At 38.3% G+C, this 21,227-nt stretch overlaps 1 long non-coding RNA gene across 1 annotated transcript in view; it reads left to right on the plus strand.

Annotated features, from left to right (window-relative positions):
• Positions 1–1,088: 1,088 nt before the first annotated feature.
• The window catches only part of LOC146003894 (uncharacterized), a 42,393-nt gene continuing 22,254 nt past the window's right edge, over positions 1,089–21,227 (plus strand). Inside the window, exon 1 of the long non-coding RNA XR_014443866.1 lies at positions 1,089–1,156. This is a non-coding gene — a long non-coding RNA (uncharacterized LOC146003894). The remainder of the gene's footprint in view (positions 1,157–21,227) is intronic.

Consider the following 21,227-nt stretch of genomic DNA (forward strand, 5'->3'; position numbering starts at 1 on the left):
CTGCAGCACGGGTACTTCTTATAACTTATAAGTAACTAGTAAAATTACAGTGGCGTATGCTGGGTTCAAAGCCTGGACTACCTCTTCATACCGTAATGTTCAAATGTGAGGCTCTTTTTCGTTCAAATTCTTGGATTTTGAAGTGATGCAGGTGCGGATCTACAGGGGGAGGCGGTGGGGCGATCGCCCCTCTCAACTACCAGGCTTTTGGATATATTATGCCTTATATTCTTGAAGACTCAAATATTCTGTCTTTTATCACCAAGTTTAACAGGCTAGTAATGTTTTTTAAAGTTTGATTTGTCAGCTTTGTGTTCAAGGCACGCTAATCGGAACTGCACGTAAGAGTTAAATTTTGATGAGAACGTGCAATATGCGTTAAAAGGGGGAACGAATCCCCTTGAGACAATAGGTTGTTTTTTTTTGTTGTTGATTCTGTTTATTCCTCATATCTAATCGACCAGTTTACGGTGGCAATAGGAGGAATTATGATAACAACATACACTAATGAGTAATGACCATCTACTAGGGATCCCGCGTTCGAATCCCGACCTGGGCATGAGTGTTCTTCGTGAGTGTTCCGTCATCAATTTCATCATATCTTCACTCCTGCTCATCTTCGTAGTTATCCAAAAGTGGCATAAAAGCGAAGTAAAGTAAACCAAATGTATGAAACCATCTAATGGGCCCCTCCCTATCTTTGAATGCACAACATTCAATGTGCTCAACACTCACAAACAGCCGTGCCCAGGCCGGGATTCGAACCTGGACCACTGGCCTCGTAGCATTTAAAAGTTAAATTGTTTAACATTTTATACATACATACGAACATGGGTCAACGATAATATTTATTATTATTATTAATAATTCTTTAGATGAAGGGGAAAAATTGGGCGAAAAGGGGAAATTTTACCCCTTGCAAAGGGAAATTGTGCTTACAGATTGTGGCAACACTGGAGTGGAGTCGTCTGGCAGTACGTCACACCTCTTCTGCAATTTCGCACGTCGGCTGCCAGCTGCACGTCGTAGAAACGAAGAAGACTTCGTAGTATCTACAAACGTCGAAAAGTGATTACTGGTTCTGAATTAACGAGGATTACCAGAAGTACGACATGAAGTATTGGAAGTACGTCTCATGACAGGACAGGATTAGCAGGTATGTGCTGTGCGACGAGAACCATTGTTTTATTATATATATATATATATATATATATATATATATATATATATATATATATATATATATATATATATATATATATAAATGTATATTTGGTTGTAGCTTTTCAGCTATTAGGGGGGCGCGAATGGGTGCTTGCGCCCCCCTAATTTTCTTCCGCACCCTGTATTCAAAACTTTTAACATTAACAAAAACATTACGTAACTCTTACAGTGTCATATGTGGTAATCACATGGAGCGCGCGAAACAGCCAAGCATTAAAAGAGAAGCCGCATATATTTTCCTGTGCAGTCGGCAGTCTCTATACACATCAAAGGGCGTTGTCTTTTCTTTCGTCAGTATCGTTCTTAAGAATTGTTTCTTTTTTTGTTTTGTTTTAAGTGATCTGTTTGTGCTTTCCTTTATTTTGCCTACAGCTCAGTGAGTTTTTTTGGGGGGGGGGCATTGTTGTTAAATGATTTCATTGGCCGCCGACTTGTTGTTCCTCTATTCTCCAAGTCGCAATGGAACAAAAAATTTAGGTGCTTGCAAGATAACATCAGGTCGTGATAGGCATGGCCGTATTTAGAGGGGGGGGTTTCTAGGGTTCAACCCCCCCCGAAACTTCTGACATGTTGGATTAATGGAAGTTCAGAAACCAAAATGTGTAACAAATTTTCATTTTTTTTTTCGAAGCATCACAAAAATACATTGAGACAATGTTGAAACGATGGAGCTAGAATTTTCATACATTTGGAATTCTGAAACTTGAGTGAAACAGGATTTATTCTCAGAATCGTAACCCACCCGCGACCCCTCCATTATCACTTCTGCTGTCATCTTTCCAGTGTTGCTCCTGCGTCACAAGGAATATAGACTGAAGATTCCCTTATGATTGTCCCAAAATTCCCTTTCCAGCTTTTAAATTCCCTGTCCGATAAAGTCGAAAATCCCCCTTGATAGGAGTTCAAACCTAGTGCCTCCAGTTTCGTAGCGCTTTACTTTCGCGATTGAGGTTACAATCCATGCACCAGGCTAAGTTTTTAAAGAGAATAACTGGTTCCACACTTTTCAAAATTCCAAAAATTTAATTTTAAAGTCAAACAACAAAAATTTTATGACTAAAATTTCCATCTAACTTTTAAAGCTTTTCTCTTGAAGGTATCTAAAGTTTAATGACGAAGTATAATAATTGTGCATTTCAGTACACACTGTATGAAACGTAAAAAAAAAAAAAAAGAAACTTGTGCTGGATATTCACTCATCTGCTGGATTGAGTAAGCCCCCTCAAGGATATAACAATAATATAATAATAATAATTATTAGTATTATTATTATTATGGAATAAAATTGTTTTATTATTATGAAATTTTAATTATTATTGTACAATTATTGTTATTATTTCTATTATTCAAATTTGTGGCGACGCCCATGGGAACAATTATGAATGAACCCCCCCCCCCGAAATTTTTTCCTGCCTACGGCCATGGTGATAGGGAAATTATTTAACGCGAGTTGTATCGTGACAGGTAATTTATCTGTTAGAACGTTCTGTATGTTCCACGCAACATGTTTAGTAAAGTACCATTTCAGACTTTGTCGAGGAGCCGAAAGTTCCCGAAGAAAGGTTAAAGTTCGTTGATGGGGATCTAGTGCGGCAGAAGGGGATTTTAACAAAGATGAAGTTGCCGCGCACTTCGCGTTTTGTCCTGATACCGCAGCGTCTGGGGCAGATGGAACATAGCCAGTGGTGCAACCACAGTGTGTGGGGGGGGGGGGGCAACTTTGAACAAAGGGCAAACATTGAAGTAAAAAAGGAAGCAAGGCTAGCGGGGGGGGGGGATTGCCATTCTCAATTCCAAATTTTATGCAAATAAAAATACATTTCGTAATGTTTTTTTTTCCATAAATTCGTAAAGGTCCACAGGGGACGGCGAACAATCTAAATTAAGATGATGTAAAATAAAGAATGCGGCACCCTATTAAATTAATATTCTTTTCAGTTTGGAATAATTTGGATCTAAAAAAATTCTTAATAACGTGTCTGATACTTCTATTATTATTATTACTACTGCTACTACTATAAGTCTACTATTATTGTTCAGTGAACAATGTACAGTATGTAACATTGTTATTCGTACACATAGAATTTCCGAGGAAAAAAGTCGTATCTACTAGTAAATATAATCGTTTTCATATGTACCTGGAAATTAATGTTAATTAAGGTTTCACCAACAAATGTCAATAAAAATGAATGTTCAAAGTGTATAGACAGAGCATATAATTTGTGTGAGAAGAGAAAAACACGCTGTTTCATGCAACATTGTTATTCGTACAGGCAAGAGTTTCAATCTTCCTCGCATACAGTGTCACCGCTATTCGGGCGAATTCGTTCAGTTTGCAACTTCTTAACAAGTTTGAACATGCAGGCGCGCTCCCCGTCAAGCGGAATGCTGGCGTAGGTATTGTTGTAGGCCTATCGTCTATCTATCAGCGTGTTAGAAATGGGCAAGGTGAAGGAACTTAGTTCCGATCTGAAGGATGTTATTATAAATTTGGATCTTAGAGGTTATTCGTTAAGAAAAATTGGACAAACAATCAATAAATCACACTCAACAGTTCAATACATAGTAAACAAATTTAGAGAGAAAGGTTCAACACAGAATGTGCCGAGAAAACCAAAAGAGAGACGGTTGAATAAACGTGATGAACGCTTTATTTTAAAAATAGTGCTAGAAAACCCCCGACTAAGCGTTCCTCAGTTACGACCGTTAGTAGAAAATATTGCTGGCAAGATGATGTCCGATCAAACTGTCCGACGTGCCTTTGGGAAGCATGGATATCATGGCAGAATATCGCGAAAGAGGCCGTATGTAAATAAGGTGAATCGCAGGAATAGTCTTTCATTCGCGAAAGAGCACATCCACAAGGACCAGGAATTTTGGGATAGTGTCATATGGTCAGACGAGTCCAAGATTAATATATACGGGTCAGATGGGATAAATAGGGTCTGGAGAAAATCAAATAAAGACAATGATCACATTAACACAGTTTCAACACGATGGTGGGTCATTAATAATTTGGGGCTGTATGTCGTCCAAAGGTGTTGGTACCATCCAGTTTATTGATGGTATCATGGATGTATATGTTCATTTGGACATATTGAAGAACAATGTAAAGCAGAGTGCCCAAAAATGGACATGCCGCCTATCTACAGATTCCAACAAGACAATGACAGTAAGCATAAGGCGCGAGTTAACATGAATTGGCTAATATGGAATGTGTCCAAACTACTACAAACACTAGCTCAAACTCCAGACTTAAATCCCATTGAGCATTTATGGGCAATTTTGAAGAAGCAAGTTCATAAAGCAGGCGCCAAGTCCAAACAAGAGTTGAAAACTGTTGTGCAAGCCTAGTGGAATATAATAAGCTCTGAAACATGTCGGAAACTGGTTAATTCTATGAAGAACAGGTGTCAAGCAGTAATTAAAGCCAAAGGATACGCATCAAAGTATTAGAACTGTCAGTCAATTTGCTTTTTCTTTTATACGTATTATTATTAAGTGTACGAATAGAAATGTCATGTTTCTCTTTCAGTTTTATTTAATTTATTATTGTCATAGGTTATACAGAATTTGGGTAAGATTTTATGTTCCTAATGATATTAGTTATTGAATTGTAAAGAAACAATTTCAAAAGAGTGTATTTCCTTTCAGATATTAAAGCATTTTCTTTGAAAATCCATGAGTACGAATAAGAATGTTACATACTGTATATAATTAGTGTTTTTATCTTATTTTCTTTTTTGTGTATAAATTAAATGTGAAGTGATTTTATTTATGTGTAAATTAGACGTGTGAAGTGTGTGGGAGTAAAAAATTACGAAACCTCCCGCAGAGTTTGAGAGAACGGGAACTTGCACACACAAGTGTAATTCGGGAACATCCCGAGAGCTGAGCCACGCTCTCTGCTTGGGTGTTGGCGAGCAGCAGCAGTGTTGCCACATGAAGGGAAATTTCCCTTTTATAGGGAATTTCGGACCGAAATTTTAGCCGAAAGGGTAAAGGGAATTTCGAATAAAAATACCACAACTTCAGGGAAATTTTAAGACATCTGACTACATTATTACAGTTTATATTAAGTTCCAGTTCGGTGGCTCAATCAAGTTCCGTGGAAGCCTTCAGAGAGAGCGGACGCGGAAACTAGTTGCTCCGTGAAGGTCAGTGAAAAGTTGCCTTCAGGAAACAACGAGCGGGAGTGCCGTGTGCGTGTTGCTTGTGGTGTTTGGTGCAGTTGGCTGGCGAGTAAGTAGAATTGGAAAAGTACTTTAGAATAGTAAAAAGATGAATATCATTAGACAAAATACCATCCAGATACGTTTTCCGTTCGGGGCACCGAGGCCGTCGGCGCGAGAAATTCATGACTTTATTCATGGACAATTTCAACTCCACGTAGATGAGATCTTGGGAATACAAATACCTACGCATTTTCGATGTGTTTTCGTAAAATGTATCAGAGAAGTTATAATGACGCGAATATTAGAGAAATGTGGTCCGGAAACAAACTTTTGTTATGATAATGGTGAAACTGTAAAAGTGCTTTTGAGTGATGCGGGGAGGGAAAGAAAAGCGGTAAGAGTGTTTAACTTACCACTAGAACTAGATGATGACTGTGTGAAAGAAAAAATGACGGAATTTGGGAAGGTGGAATGTATAGATAAAGAAACGTGGTCTGAAAACTTTAAATATCAAGTTTACAACGGGGTGAGAATAGTAAAAATGGAACTGAAAAAACCGATTCCGTCGTTCATTACAGTAAAATCTCATCAATGCCATGTGATATACGACGGACAGCCGAGAACGTGCAGGGTGTGTGGAAAAGAAGGACACGATAGCTGGCAATGTGATAGTCGTCAGATAACAACGCTTCGTGTGAATAAAAACCGAGAGAGAAATTATAGTGATATAGTAGTGGAAAGGGGGAGTTCCTCGAACGTGACAAATCAGTTCCAACCAGATAATAATCAAAACAGGTCGGAAGGTCTACAAAATGTGATAAAAGAACAAATGAAAGATAAGGGGATAAAGAATGTGCCAAGTGACACCCGCCCGGTGGAAATGTTCCCACCGGTAAATACGGAGACCACAAAGGAAGAACACAACCAGAAAATATTACCGATGGACACAAAACAACCGGGAACTTCCCACCTAGACAAACAAGAGGAAAAAGGAAGTGAAGAAATGCAGGATGACCAGATGCAGGACGAAGGAAACTCAGTTGATCTTCCTCCCATCCCAGCTGCAAAGGACAACGGCCCAAAAGAGGAGGACAAGGGACCATCAAAAGACTGTGAGCTGGAAAGTGAATTGAATACAGAAGAAGAAAGTGACGAAAGTGTCACTTCAGTGTCAAAGTGGAAAAAATCTCAGCAGGTGGGTGCAAAAAAACGGACGAAAAATACTTCGAAAGGTAGCGAGAACACAGTAGCGAAGAGGAGATCAGTGAGAGAGGTAGGAGGTATGAATAGAGTAATGAACAGAAGAAGTAAACCCTAAAAAGGGAAATTTAATTTGATATTTCATTTGTTGTTTGCATTTTTTTTTCAACGTTATGAGGGACGATCGGAAAGTACTATTAACTGTGTGCTATATTATTCATTTATTAATGGTATATGCCACTAGAATATGTACTATTAATATTAATGGAATCTTTTCGCCTGTAAAATGTAAAATGTTAGAAGAATTTGTACGGGTACACTCCATAGACGTATTGTTTTTGCAGGAAGTTTGTATGTGTGACTTTCCATCAATATATGGTTACGAAGCGATAGTTAATACTGGTATCAATGGCCGTGGGACAGCAACACTTGTTAGAAACGGCCTAACCATTACTAATGTAAAAAAGTTAGTAGATGGGAGAGGCATTAGCTTTCAAAGTAAGAACTATACTTTTGTGAATATTTATGCCCCATCAGGCAATCAAAATAGACAGGTCCGTGAACAATTTTATAATCAGGACATTTTATATTTGCTACCGTTAAATGAATCTAAAATATTATTTGGGGGTGATTTTAATCAGGTATTAAATCCCAGCGATTGTTTAGGAGCTTATCAAAAGAGTCCAGCCCTTGCAACATTAATTGAAGAATTGCATTTGAAAGATATTTGGTTACAGAAGAGACAGGATATAATATTTACATATTTTAATAATAAATCTGGATCGAGAATCGATAGGTTATATACAAATACAGATCAAATAAAAAATATAACATCCATAGAAGCATTTCCAGCGCCCTTTACTGATCATATGGCAGTAAAAATGGCAATTAACCTGGAAGAAACAAAACTAGTCAGGGGTCCTTCATATTGGAAGCTAAATATACAGTTATTAGAGCTTCCACATATCAATGAAATATTTGCACAAAAATGGACCGACTGGTGTAAACAACAAAAGTATTACAGTAATCATAATGACTGGTGGGTTCGATATGTAAAACCAAAATTAAAAACATTTTTCTGCTGGTATGGAAAAGAAAATGCAAAAGACAGAAATGGATTGATCAACTTTTATTACCAGTGTTTACACGAGGCATGTCAAGGGAGAGATGTCACCAAAAATTACCAAGCCATATAGCAGTATAAAGTCAAAATCTTAACACTCCAGAGGCAACAAATGGAAGGCATATCAATAAGAACCAATTCCAAGAATTTAATTCAAGATGAAAGAACTTCGATGTATCACTATGTACAGATGCAAAAACAACAAAAAACACTCATGATAAACAATCTTGTGGATTCAGGTGGAGAATCGCATGCGAGTCAGCCAGGAATCATGCAAACATTTTATGACTATTATGGGGAGCTTTATCAAACCGGGGAGGGGGAATCAGAAGCAAGAGAGACAATACTGAATTCTTTAACTAATGGTTTGCAAGAAGAGGATAGACAACTTTTAGATACTGAAGTAACAATAGAAGAAGTATATGAAGCGTTACAAACATGCAATCTTAAAGGAGCACCAGGAAAAGATGGTATTGGTTACAAGTTTTATTTGCAGTTTTTTGAGATTATAAAATATGAACTAATCAAAATCATACAAGATGCCTTTAAAAATGGAAAAGTTTTACAAAATGAAGGCATCATCATATTGATACCGAAAAAAACACATGCAAAGCAAGTAGACGACTACAGACCAATAACATTACTAAATTGTGACTATAAAATAATGGCAAAGATCTTAGCAAATAGGTTAAAGTTAATTTTACCACGGATACTCAGCGAGAAACAAACATGCATTGGCAAAAAGCATAACATATTCAGTGCAGTTGGAGGGATTCGCGATCTGATATCCTATTATCTGGTGCAGAAACTTGATGCATGTGTGCTTGCTTTTGATTTCAAAAAAGCGTTTGATTTAGTGTCGCATGACTACCTGTTTGAGGTGCTAGAGGCATATAGATTCAGTGATAAATTTATTAATATTTTGAAAGGTTTCTATCAACAGGCAACATCTCGGATAATGGTCAATGGATTCCTGTCGTCCCCAATAAATATAACAAGATCAATTCGGCAAGGATGTCCACTAAGTATGCTCTTGTTTGCTTTAACCCTGGATCCTTTGCTGCAATATATCAGGAAAACTACTCCCGACGCGATACACGCCTTTAAGGAAAACCAAGTGTTTGCTTTTGCAGATGATTTATCCGCTTGTATCACCACAAACGAGCAAATGGAAAAAATGATGGCAGCGATGCATATATACTGCCGTGCTAGTGGGGCCAAAATAAATATGGAAAAATCAAAGGCGCTACCCTTTGGCACATGGGCTCAAAAATATCCAGATATAGGGATCCCATATGTACAGGAAATTAAAATATTAGGAATAATTTTTCACAGGGACGAGGAACAAATGTTAGAATCCAATTGGCAAAAGATAGCGAGAGACATTCGCATACAATGTTATAAAATGCGAAGCAGACAGTTGAACATGATACAACGAGTGTGGTTTTTGCAAACATATATGTTTAGTAAATTAAACTATACGGCCCAAGTGATCCCAATCAATCAAAAATACCTCAGAATAATGAATTCAGCAATTGGTTGGTTTATGTGGTATGGCCATTTTTTTCGAATACCACTATCCAATCTATGGCAAATGAAACTAAAAGGAGGATTGGAGCTCACAAATATTGAGATCAAATGCAAATCCCTATTCCTGGCAAGATCCTATACGCTCTATGGCATCGAAGATTCCATTACATCATTATGGATACAGTTATGGACGGAGGAATTTCCACCCCAAAATCCGCCAGATCTACGGAGATTGAAAAAAGGACCGTTATATCTCCGAAGTTTGATGCAAGAATTCAGTTATGTGGTGCTTCCGCCAAAAGGTGAAGATGTAAAACTCTCTCAATACTTGTATACACTGTTTCACAAACAGTTGCAGATACCAACTCACCGCATTGAAAAACATTTTCCCAATAACAGATGGCAAAATATTTGGAAAAATTTAAATAAGAAATTTCTGGATACATCAGTGTATAGTGTTTGGTACAATGTAATACATGATATTATACCAACTAATGAACGCTTACATAATATCAATAGACTAACAACTGATAAATGCAACATATGTGGAGAGATAGACACCATTGAGCATAGAATAGTAACATGTAATGGAGTACAGGAAATTTGGAAATGCCTAACGACATATCTAGGACAAATATGTCGAACATCACCCCAATACTTTCAACCGTCGATGTGTACAAGACCAGATTTCAAATATTTTCCAGAAAAGAAAAACAATGCAGTAATTTGGTTAATAGCTAATACAATATATTATGTATTTTGTAAAAAGTATGAGAGCAATAGCATTTTGTTCACACAGTATTTAAAAAGAACTAGATGGAAAATGTTACAATATCCAAAAATGTATGAGTATTTTGGAAACTACCTCAATGTTGTTTAGAAAACAATAATTATGTACTTGTGGTGTGAAAGTGTAAACAGGTATTAAATATATGAAGAAATGTATATTTATATTACAGGTACAAATGCATGTTTACGCCAAAAATATTGTATCAGATAGCCAAAATGGGACTCTTACTATAATACTTACTATGTTAAAAATTCTATACAATACTTTAACAGAATTTATGTAAGAAAACAGACATATTTTGTATATATGCTGATAAAATAAAATTTTGTTAAAAAAAAAAAAAAGTCGGTAACGCGTCTGACTACCATGCTAAAGGTCCCGGGTTCGATCCCCGGCCGGTTCAAATCCGGGAACTTTTCTAACGATGGAAGCGGCCCCGGCGCCCACCCAGCGTCGAATAACATGGGTACCTGGGGGAAACCCTGGGGGGTAAAGGCGGTCAGGGGCGTGATGCTGATCACATCACCCCCACTCACGACCGGATCAAGAAAGTGTGGGGCGTTACCCCCACACCCCCTATACGCCTTCATGGCGTGGTGCTATGCACAGGGGAGCACTTTACCTTTTTTTTATCCAGTTTCATATTCACATTTTCATTTTTTCTGTTCTTTTTTCTGCTCCCTTGAATATACCCTGCATCTATTTATATTTCTGTTGAGTACATTGCTTTTCCTGCACCTTCGGATAATAATAACGATGAGGATTAACGATTTCCTGACCAGGATCCAAACAAGGGTCATCTGGTCTGGAAGCGATGAAAGTGACATGTATGTGAAAAATTTAACATTTTTTATTCACGCTGACATGGACCAACGGAAATACTACTATTACTGCTTCCACCACCACTAATAATAATTACAGCTACTGCTACTACCACTACTAATACTTATTATTATTATTGTATGATTAGCTTAGGTGAAGGGGAAAATTGGTCCAAAACGGGAAATTTTGCCCCTAGGAAAGGGAAATCGTGCCCTCATATTGTGGCAACACTGAGCAGCAGCCGTCACCAACAGTCGCCAGAAAAGAGGCATCGTAAGAAGAACCGTGACACACTCCCCCGGGTACAAGTGCGCTGTAGAGACATTCTATAGCTAAAAAGACAGTCCTTCGTGTTTATCGTGTAGTAATCAAATACAGGGAGGTTATTTCAGTCTTTTACCACGATAGCGGCCCCTTCATGCAACAGGTTCCGGCAAATTGCGTTACAGGAAGTCCGTAACAGAAACAGCTTGTTTTGTAATGTTTCCACTTTTCACAATTACAGTTACAATTACAATTGAAATAAGCACGTACCTTGTCGCAAGGATGCTGGAAAAGGTGTCCTCCAAAATACAAATATTTCTGGCACCTTATTTCTGACATCTAATCTTAGATTAGACATCGCTACTTTATCCTCAGTTGAGAAAGGGAAGACAGCATCCCGGCGCATAAAGCAAACCGAAAGCGTGTAAAATGATATTTAAAAGTATTAATAATGATGATCACTAACCTCCTGTGTTATAAGAGATGTTGAAAATGACCTCCTTCAACAGCAATACAACACGTTTCTTAGGTTCGACAGATTTAATTACCTGACCACATTTCTGCAAGAGTTCGTTTTCACGTAATTATCGTACATAAAAACACTTTGTTCAAAACTATATTTGTTTAGCGGCATAACTAATGAATGAATAACAATTAACACAGAATAAAGCACTAGCACTGAATAGCACAGTAACTCAATAACACAGTATAAACAACACGCGTACTGATAAACGCAAACAGAAGTGAATATGAGCTTACACTCACTACGTCTGGTAGCCGACAGTGTTGCTAACCATTTTTCGGCAATGTCCCTACAGACGTAGTCAAAATTCCCTACAACTGACCAAATGTCCCTACGCCAAGTAAAGCGACAAAAAAAAAAAAAACACCTCATGAGCATGCAAAACAGAAGATAAAATATACACATTTACTTACCAAATCTTTCTGCTCGGTGCTTCCACAATAAATGAAGGAGCGAATTTACAATACAAGGACCCCTCCCCGATTTTTGTAATATTTCACATACTCACTAATTGAGGCCTCCTAATCACGAATTTAAAGTTAAAGTTGGGGTGTCACGTGTAGAAATTGCAAAATAAGTTAAATTGAGTGGTCCGCGATCGGCACGATTGCTCATTATTTACCGGAAGATTTTGTGTTTCCAATACTTAAAAAACGAAATATATATTCCTGATATTACTACGACCCCAAATTTTTACTATGTTTGCCTATCATAACCTAACCTAACCTTACCGTGAATGGTTCGTGGGGCTACCCGTGCATGGTTTTTCGACCCCAAATTTTAATTATGTTTGCCTTGCCTAACCTAACTTAACCTAACCTTACTGAGAATGGTCAGTGGCCCTATCCGTGAATGGTTTTGCGCTAATTGTGATTACGAACCGATAAAAAATCTTACTTTCGTAGCACTTTTACGGCAAAAGTTCATCATCGAAGACGCCATTTTCGTATCCTGCAATTTTACTATCGATGCACTGTTGCCAAACTTACCTGTAATCAAATCAGTCCACATGTTCTTCTACATCGTGATTGTCACTGTCACATGTAAGCACCTTCTTTGGGCAATAAACCGAAATCCATAAGTTTATTAATTAGCCCACGGCAATCCTCCTGCACTACCTAACATTCTGTACAACATTAACAACTTTTTTACTGTTCTCTTCCGCCATTCTTACACGATCCATGCTCTCCAAGTATGAAATCAACAGTGTGGAAACGCTGTAGACAGCGTAACTAATTGCGAACGTCAATTGTTCATATCAACAAATATGGCTACCATACTTGTATACGGAGAATCATTGCGAGAATTGAAAAGCTTATTTTACAACTTCTACACGTCAATGAACAATTTTTTCACCTCACCCCAACATGTTAACTTGTGATAAATCATCACGACTAATTATTTGGTGAGTATAAGACAGCGTAGAAATTACAGAAGAGTCCGGAAAAGTAAATCCTTGCCTTAATGAATAATAGGGCTGTGCGGGACAAAATTTTTTGGGTCGGGGACGGATTTTTTTTTAAATCCCGACATTCGGGACGGAAAAACTTTGCAATTTCCCGACCAAGTCGGGAAATTTTTGGGACAGGAAATGTTCGAAATTTCCCGAAGCTCTGGAAATCTCGAATTCTACACGTCATTTTCACTTTAAGTGATTGATTTTGCATTTATAGAATAAAAACCTACAATTTCCGATAAGTTCCAGAAACTTACAATGCAGAAAACGTCGAGAATTAAGAACTTTTTAAAGTGACCATTAAGTATTTCCCGACTGCTCGGCATCCCTTAAAGTCGGGAAGTCATTTCCCGAAGTAGGGATCGGGACGGGAAATTTTTCCCCGATTCCGGTCCCGACTTTTCGGGATCCCGCACACCCCTAATGAATAACGTTGAGTCATTTACTGTTGAATATGTTATATGAAGTCATACATGCTGCTGCTGTGAAGAGAAAGATGTTGGTTGGTGATGCTGTATTTCCTGCAGTCTTTAACAATTCTGGTCCCATTTTATTTCTCTTTTTTGTTTTTGTATCACTTAACATTGAAAATATTCTTTACGTTCCAGCGTTAGAATGTGGCAATGTTAGCACTATTTTTGCGAGAGTGGAAATGTTTTCAAAAAAGAACTTGCCTTGAAAGTTCTTGGTAACCGATAACATGTTCCAAGATTCTGATGGAAATTTTTTAGTTAGTTATTTTTTCTCCTCCTCGCTAAAGTATCCAGATAAACTAATCCATTCATTCCAAACCGAGAACGAAGAAAGTGCAATTGACTGTCGAGTAAGCTTTGCACCTTTGCACAATAAAATGTTATTTCCCAAGATTGAAAAAAGTCCCTACGTTTTCCCTCATTTGGCAAAATCTGTCCCTACGCGGGCGAAATATAGTGAAAAGTCCCTATGCGTAGGGACATGTCCCTACGGTTGGCATCACTGCCGACAGCTGTCGCATTCGTGCAGTATGAAGCGCCCTCTCGCGGCTGACTACTCCCCCGATAAGCTGCCGGCGCTCTCGCGACAACTGAGGATAAAGTAGCGATGTCTAATCTAAGATTAGATGTCAGAAATAAGGTGCCAGAAATATTTGTATTTGGGAGAACACCTTTTCCAGCATCCCTGCGACAAGGTACGTGCTTATTTCAATTGTAATTGTAACTGTAATTGTGAAAAGTGGAAACATTACAAAACAAGCTGTTTCTGTTACGGACTTTCTGTAACGCAATTTGCCGGGACCTGTTGCATGAAGGGGCCGCTGAGCGGCCGAAACTCTTGCGGTAAACAACTGAAATAACCTCCCTGTATATGTTTAAATTGTCCTTGCGCGTCTGTTCCTTAACTCCAGACACCGTGCATGAACCGGCGAATTTAGGATAAATCAGGCCAGGGTGGAGTTCAGCCAGTTAGCCAACCAGCGGGTCTTTCTGAAAACTGACACTCAATAATTACTACTACTACTACTACTACTACTACTAATAATAATAATAATAATAATGTCATTATTATTATTGGCACGTTTATCCTGGTACTTGCCTCTCCCCCAGATAAAAGTGGTGGTTGCGCCTCTGCAAAAACATGCATACATATTTCAAGCTTTATTTTCAACCTCGCACCCCCTAAATTTGATTCAGCACCCCAAATGATTAATCCTGGCGCCGCCACTGTCAACTATGCACCAGTTACATTTATTTTTCATTTCATATTTTTTACAATATTATAATACGTATTTTTCTCACAATATAGTTGGTAAGTACATATATTATTTTCTTAGTCGGGTTTTTCAAAAGTGTTGACAATGCGTATGCCCTATTATATCCTGCTTCTTTTAGGTCTCTAAAGAAATAATCACGCGTAGTTGCATTAAGATGACATTCAAATATAATATGATCAGGTGTTCCTTCAGTTGCACCACACTGACAGATTGGGGATTGCACAGTCTTCCTAGTGTACAAGTCTGTAGGGGCTAGGGTGTAATTTAGCCGACATCTAAGAAGGCTTGTTAAATAATTTCTTGAAAGTTTAATATCTTGATGCCAAGGTTCTTCAGGTATAAGTGGTTGAATTGAATAGTATTTTTCCCATTAGTCTTCCCTGTAATTGTCCATTGTTTCTGCCAACTTTTCAACAATTCTGTTTTAGCATGTGACTAGCGCTTTTGCAGAAAATTTAATCCGAAGCGATCGGTGACTTGATTCTTCAGCTGCGTACTTGGCTAATGCGTCTGCTATGTGGTTCCCTTCTATGGATGTATGCCCAGGAGTACAGACAAAAGAAATACTGTAACCTGAGTTGGTTAGTTTGTGATACAAAATTTTTATGTTAACAATGTACCAGTCTACATAGTAATCAGCTGTTATCGATCCTAGGGAGTGTAAGACTGACGCTGAATCAGTGGCTATCACTACCCTCTTGAGGTTTTTCTCCTGTATATACAACAATGCTTGACGAATAGCAAACGCTTCCGCCGTGAATATTGAAAATTCTGCTGGTAATGGGTAGATTTTGTATTCCATTAGATTATTGCAATATATTGCAGCTCGAGTATTACCAGCTGCGGACTTTGATGGGTCTGTATATAATATACAGGGTGTCCATAAAGTCACCCCACCTTGGGTATTGTAAGAACGGCTAGGAAGAGATGGCAAAACACGTATTCCATTATGTTCAGGAAGAGACGTTTTGAGGCCAACGATTCCCTACCCGGGCCCCCTACAAGGGGTCGACTCAATTTTTTAAAATAGGAAGGGGGGTCGACGAATATATCATTTGAAAGGTCTTATCATAACAACTATAATACAGCAAATCTGGGGTCTCTACGTAGCTCCAATTGACAATGGCGTGAAATCAAATGTGGAACGTGACCAGAATTAGACAGGACTCTAACGCCTGCAGTAGTAATCCTAGACAACAGTGGGAGCTGGAAAAATGTTCATACACTGTAGCATGATTCGGAGATATCCTAGCAGTCTATAAATATGTACCCCCCCCACCCCAAGATATGTCAAGCGCCCCCTGAGATTGCTACCAGGAGGACAAGGACCAACATGCACAATCGCAACTCAAGTCAAATGGTAAAGGAGGCACGGAGTTACATGTAGAGTGTCTCTCAAAAGTTTTATGACAACGACATTTTAAACTAGGCAATCCAATTTGCACAAGGCGTTGGTGGGTTGCGTGTAGAGTTAGTCTCAATTTCAGGGTTGCCACATGCACAATAGATATATATGAAATACGCAAAAGAAATAAAAAACAAATATTATTGTATAAAATTATTAAAACTATCAGTATTATATCGCAAATGAGAAAATTCTTTCTGAAAGACAAAAACTAGGCAGGCGTCTGAACCTTAAAAGTCAGTATGGGTTAAATGGAGCGCTGCGCTGCCAGATCAACTAACGGAGTCGCATCGAGTCGCTGTTAACCGCTAATGATTGCGACAAATTTACTTCCTTAATATTGTATAGGAAATTTTCAAAATCTATGTATTTGATGCATTTTGGGAAAAACGATTGTTATCTCAAGATTTGCATGTAAATGTTTATGTAACTATTTACTATTTTACATTTGCATTATACCATGTGTAATACTCGCAACTATTGTTACTTCTTTCGTTGAATGTTTTATCCTTTACATAAACAGAATTAAATAAATGCAAAAACAAACATTAAGATATATTTTTTTGCGGAAAATAAAGTAGTAACAAAGTGTGCTCTAATAGCTTTAAGCGTAACTACTGTTCTCGTCTGGTAATGACGTTACATCCTATAAAAATCTGTTTCTCTTGATGGACCCGGTTCCATCGTATTTTTTCGTTCCGACATTATTCTGCTTCCCCATTCTTTTCGACTTCTTCTTTGCCGGTGTTCTGAGAGGACCTTTGGTTTCTTCCTTTCGTATTCTGTATATAAGACGTTCAGAACACTCCGTAACATCAGCCGTTGTCTAAACCGCCTTGCTGATATTCATTGACTTTAAAAGTGATTTAACACGCGCATAACTATTATGCGTTCTTTATCTCGAAGTTTACCAATGCTGCGTCTTTTTCCAGCTTCTCTATCCATTATTAAATTAAATATGTAACTTACATGCAATCCACAATTGTCACACTTAGTGTTGCTCACGGGACGGGACAAGCCTTTTGAAATTCTAGACGGGACGAGACGGAATGCCTTTCTCGTCTCGTTTTCGAGACGAGACACGAGACGGGACGGGACGGCTTTTGAAAAGTCTCGTCTCGTCTCGAATGTCTCGAAAACATAAAAGCAAAATTTTTAATCAGTTTCAAATACTTGTTTGCTTGGAATAAAGTATTTCAATTAGAAACGTTGATAAGCGTGTAATAAGTCAAAATAAGAAGACTATTCTAGAGAGAGGCATGAATGAATACCTAAACTTATTTCCTATACTCTTTCGATACACAGCGTTACTCCCCATTTTTTTTAAAAAAATTATTCCAGGTTAATAACTTTATGTTACGATAGTACTCCAGATACTAATACAATTCTGAATAACATCAAGTAAAGGGGCTGGTAGAGAAGGTGGAAGGAGGGGCCAAAAGATCGTGGAGTGTCTGCGTCCGAGGTTTATCTTGTAAAAATAGTCTCAGCTCTATAGGTTGGAAAGATAAACGGACCGACGGATATGGTTTATTTTTATTATTTAATTTTTACATCAAAGGGTGTACGGAAGTGATTGTTATTAGGAAGTAGGAAAAACATTGTAGGATACATGGCAGTACAAATTGATAAGGAGTTGTTGGGAAAGTTATTAAGGAGTCCAAGATATTAGCAAGACTAAGAGAAGGAGATAATTAGGGACAAATAATCTTGCATTATTCCACTCCGAACAGCTGAGAGCTAAAGAGGAGGAGAAAATACGGGAAATTTGGAAAGAACTAATTTGGTGATTTAGTGTTTACAGGGAACCACGACAAGATTTTACCACATGATTATTTGCACGGGTTGCGAAATTATTAGAATGTTATGGAAATTTCGGATATGTCTTTGTTGAGAAAATTCTTGTTGTTTCCCTCAGGCATTCTGCAGGTGGTTGGATTCGATTTTTTTACGTCCGTTTGAAGATTATTTCCAATGTTTTTTTTTTATTTCTTTATTTCTTATTTAAGGAGAATACTATTCCTTGGATTGTAATAACGAAATACTGAGGCTGATATAGAATAGATTTCAAATGAAGGAAGTTCACTAAGTTCTGTATAATCGTCGTAGAAGGAAACTTTGTTCTATGAGGGGACTCGCCGATGGTACAGTGGTAGCATCGTCGCCTTGTAATCAAGGGGTCCGGGGTTCGATACCCGGTGAAGGCACATTGTGATTTGAACCCCACTTTAAACTGTGGGTCCAGTCCCGATTAGCCTTTCTGTAAATCAGATGAAGGAATGTTGTAGCTGTTCTTTTTATTCTGTAAATTTAGCCTTCAAGTTTATTAGCAAAATAATGTTACATGTAGTATCTACTGTCTACATTTTCACTCGTTATTAAACACATTTCACAAAGTAGTTTTATCGAACTTCACAGGGAAGCTGACAGCAATGTCAGGGTGGCGGTAGCTTGTTTACCACCATGGTGTATTCCGAGAGTATTTTTCGCCGTTCCCCACTGACAAAGGTTTCGCTTTGAACAATGGACACCATTGCTTCAGGGAGCAAACACCAAACATAGGGCGAGGTTGACCTGCAGTAGCGGGTACGTGCCATAAATCCAGGCCTAAAGTAGGAATGAAAGTTGATGCAAGGGAGGGGCAATAAAAATTCTGTAATTTAGTTTGCTTGCTGACAGGAAGTTTTGCAGGAAAAGCTGAAAGGGAAAACGGCAGACTTTGATTGAAAGAGGGACATTGAACACAAGTTATTTGTATTAATCGCCGACACACAAGCTTCCATTTCGAAGGTGAGGCTATCAGCAGCGAAGTTATTAGAGGGTTGGAAGCAGTGACGACGCCAGAGGAGGCAGGGGGACGCCCCATGTCGGACACTTCACCCCCCCGGGCCCTCCAACTGAAGTTAATTAAATATCGAATAATAAGAGAGTTCATTTATAAGAGTATGACGATATTCACCTTTTCAAAGTGGTGTATTCTGCATGATATCACTTTTCTGCTTATAATACCAACTTGATTAACAAATATTAATTTGTTTCGTCCAAGATTCGAGCGCCGAGCTATGCATAGGGAATTTCTCATTCATTTATGTCCTGTAATAGCCGAGATTAACCTAAGTTTTAACCAGTCTTAAGAACTGGGAAAAAGTGTTGAATGTGGATGATTTTAAAACATCACGAATATTTTCAGGACCACAAAACATCATCTGTAGTACGGGCAAATTATTCTAATCGTGGTCGTTAGTGACAACGCTAATTATTAAAATACATTCAAAGTTGATTCAAGATTTGGTTGGTTGGTTGATTTGGCGTTTGAAGTCCACTTTATGCACAGTAAGACTAATCTGGACTGGACTTATATAGTTTAAAGTGCCTCCACTGGGTATCGAACCCAGGACCAAAGGTGATCGGAGAAAAACCAGACACTACATGTCAGTTGTTGTGGATTCATCGCGGTTTGTTACTATTCAGGGACTTGAATTTTGAGATGATGAGTCTGAGGAAACCTTAACAAAGGGAATTTCTTCGATACTCTTGAAGTTAATGAGGGGATATTATTTGGAAATGTATTGAACGTGAACCTTAAAATGCAAATTACACTTAAAATTCGATTCAAAACATATCGTGGGCAGGTAAAAGAACGCTTATTAGGATTTGCCACTCTTCAATCATTAGATGCAGGTTCGCTCTTTCTCAAATCGAAGAACTTCTTCCCACGAACTCCATAGGTGCCTGTAATTGGGTAGCAGAGACATAAGTTGGAGTGGTAGAGTAAGAGTAAGTATTGCCAGGGTCAGAATATTTCTTGAATTATGAGATAACTGTAACCTTTGTCTGATTTTTTTATCCTGTGATAACATTTCCATGAAAGGTGAAACACAAATTTTGCACAAAACTCTTCAGCGTTACGAAGATGGTTGTCCTTAAAATCTTTGAAAAGGCTTGCTCGAAACAGGATGCTGGATGCAAACTGCCTCATTTGGCTGTTCTTGCCATTGAGAAGAAATGTCAAGTCCTGAACGTACCAAAGGTGCGCAATGTGTTCTCCAAAGCACATAGAGCAGAATTCTCCTGCAGGAGAATTGCACTTCACTAAGTGCCTCACATTGTTTCTAATACTTAAGAAGATTCATTTCTTACAACGTCACGTTTATTTTGCAAGAAAATTAAACTCTTAGAAGCATTATTTTCATCATTTATATTATTATCTTATAGCTTAAATATTTATATCAGTAGTTTCATCTCAAGAAAGACGATGAATTATAAAATTATGAATGTCTTTCAATACTGAAATAGGCCACTAGAGACAACGCAACTTACCCATAAAAAAGAATTAATGTCTTTATTAAAATGAATCATGTGGAGATAAACTCGTAATCAAGAAGTAAATTTAGCAGTAAACGTCCACTCTAAATAAAAGACACACACAAACACCATACATGAATATAAAAAAAAAAAGGTAAAGTGCTCCCCTGTGAATAGCACCACGCCATGAAGGCGTATAGGGGGTGTGGGGGTAACGCCCCACACTTTCTTGATCCGGTCGTGAGTGGGGGTGATGTGATCAGCATCACGCCCCTGACCGCCTTTACCCCCCAGGGTTTCCCCCAGGTACCCATGTTATTCGACGCTGGGTGGGCGCCGGGGCCGCTTCCATCGTTAGAAAAGTTCCCGGATTTGAACCGGCCGGGGATCGAACCCGGGACCTTTAGCATGGTAGTCAGACGCTACCATACATGAATATAATAATAATAATTATTATATAAGTATATATATGTGTAGTGTTTTCGGGCTTTTTAATGTGACTGCCCCCTTACAATATTTTGTTTCCCCCTTCCGCCGCCCCCCCGGTCACATTTCCCTGGCGCCGTCACTGGTTGGAAGTAAATTTATTAGGACGAGGAAAGTAACATTAGCTGTTGACAGTGTTGCACCAAAGGACGTGATATGTGCTACTGTTTGTAT

This window comes from Lepisma saccharinum, chromosome 21 (genome assembly GCF_977018435.1).
Source record: "Lepisma saccharinum chromosome 21, izLepSacc3.1, whole genome shotgun sequence".
Lineage (NCBI taxonomy): Eukaryota > Metazoa > Arthropoda > Insecta > Zygentoma > Lepismatidae > Lepisma > Lepisma saccharinum.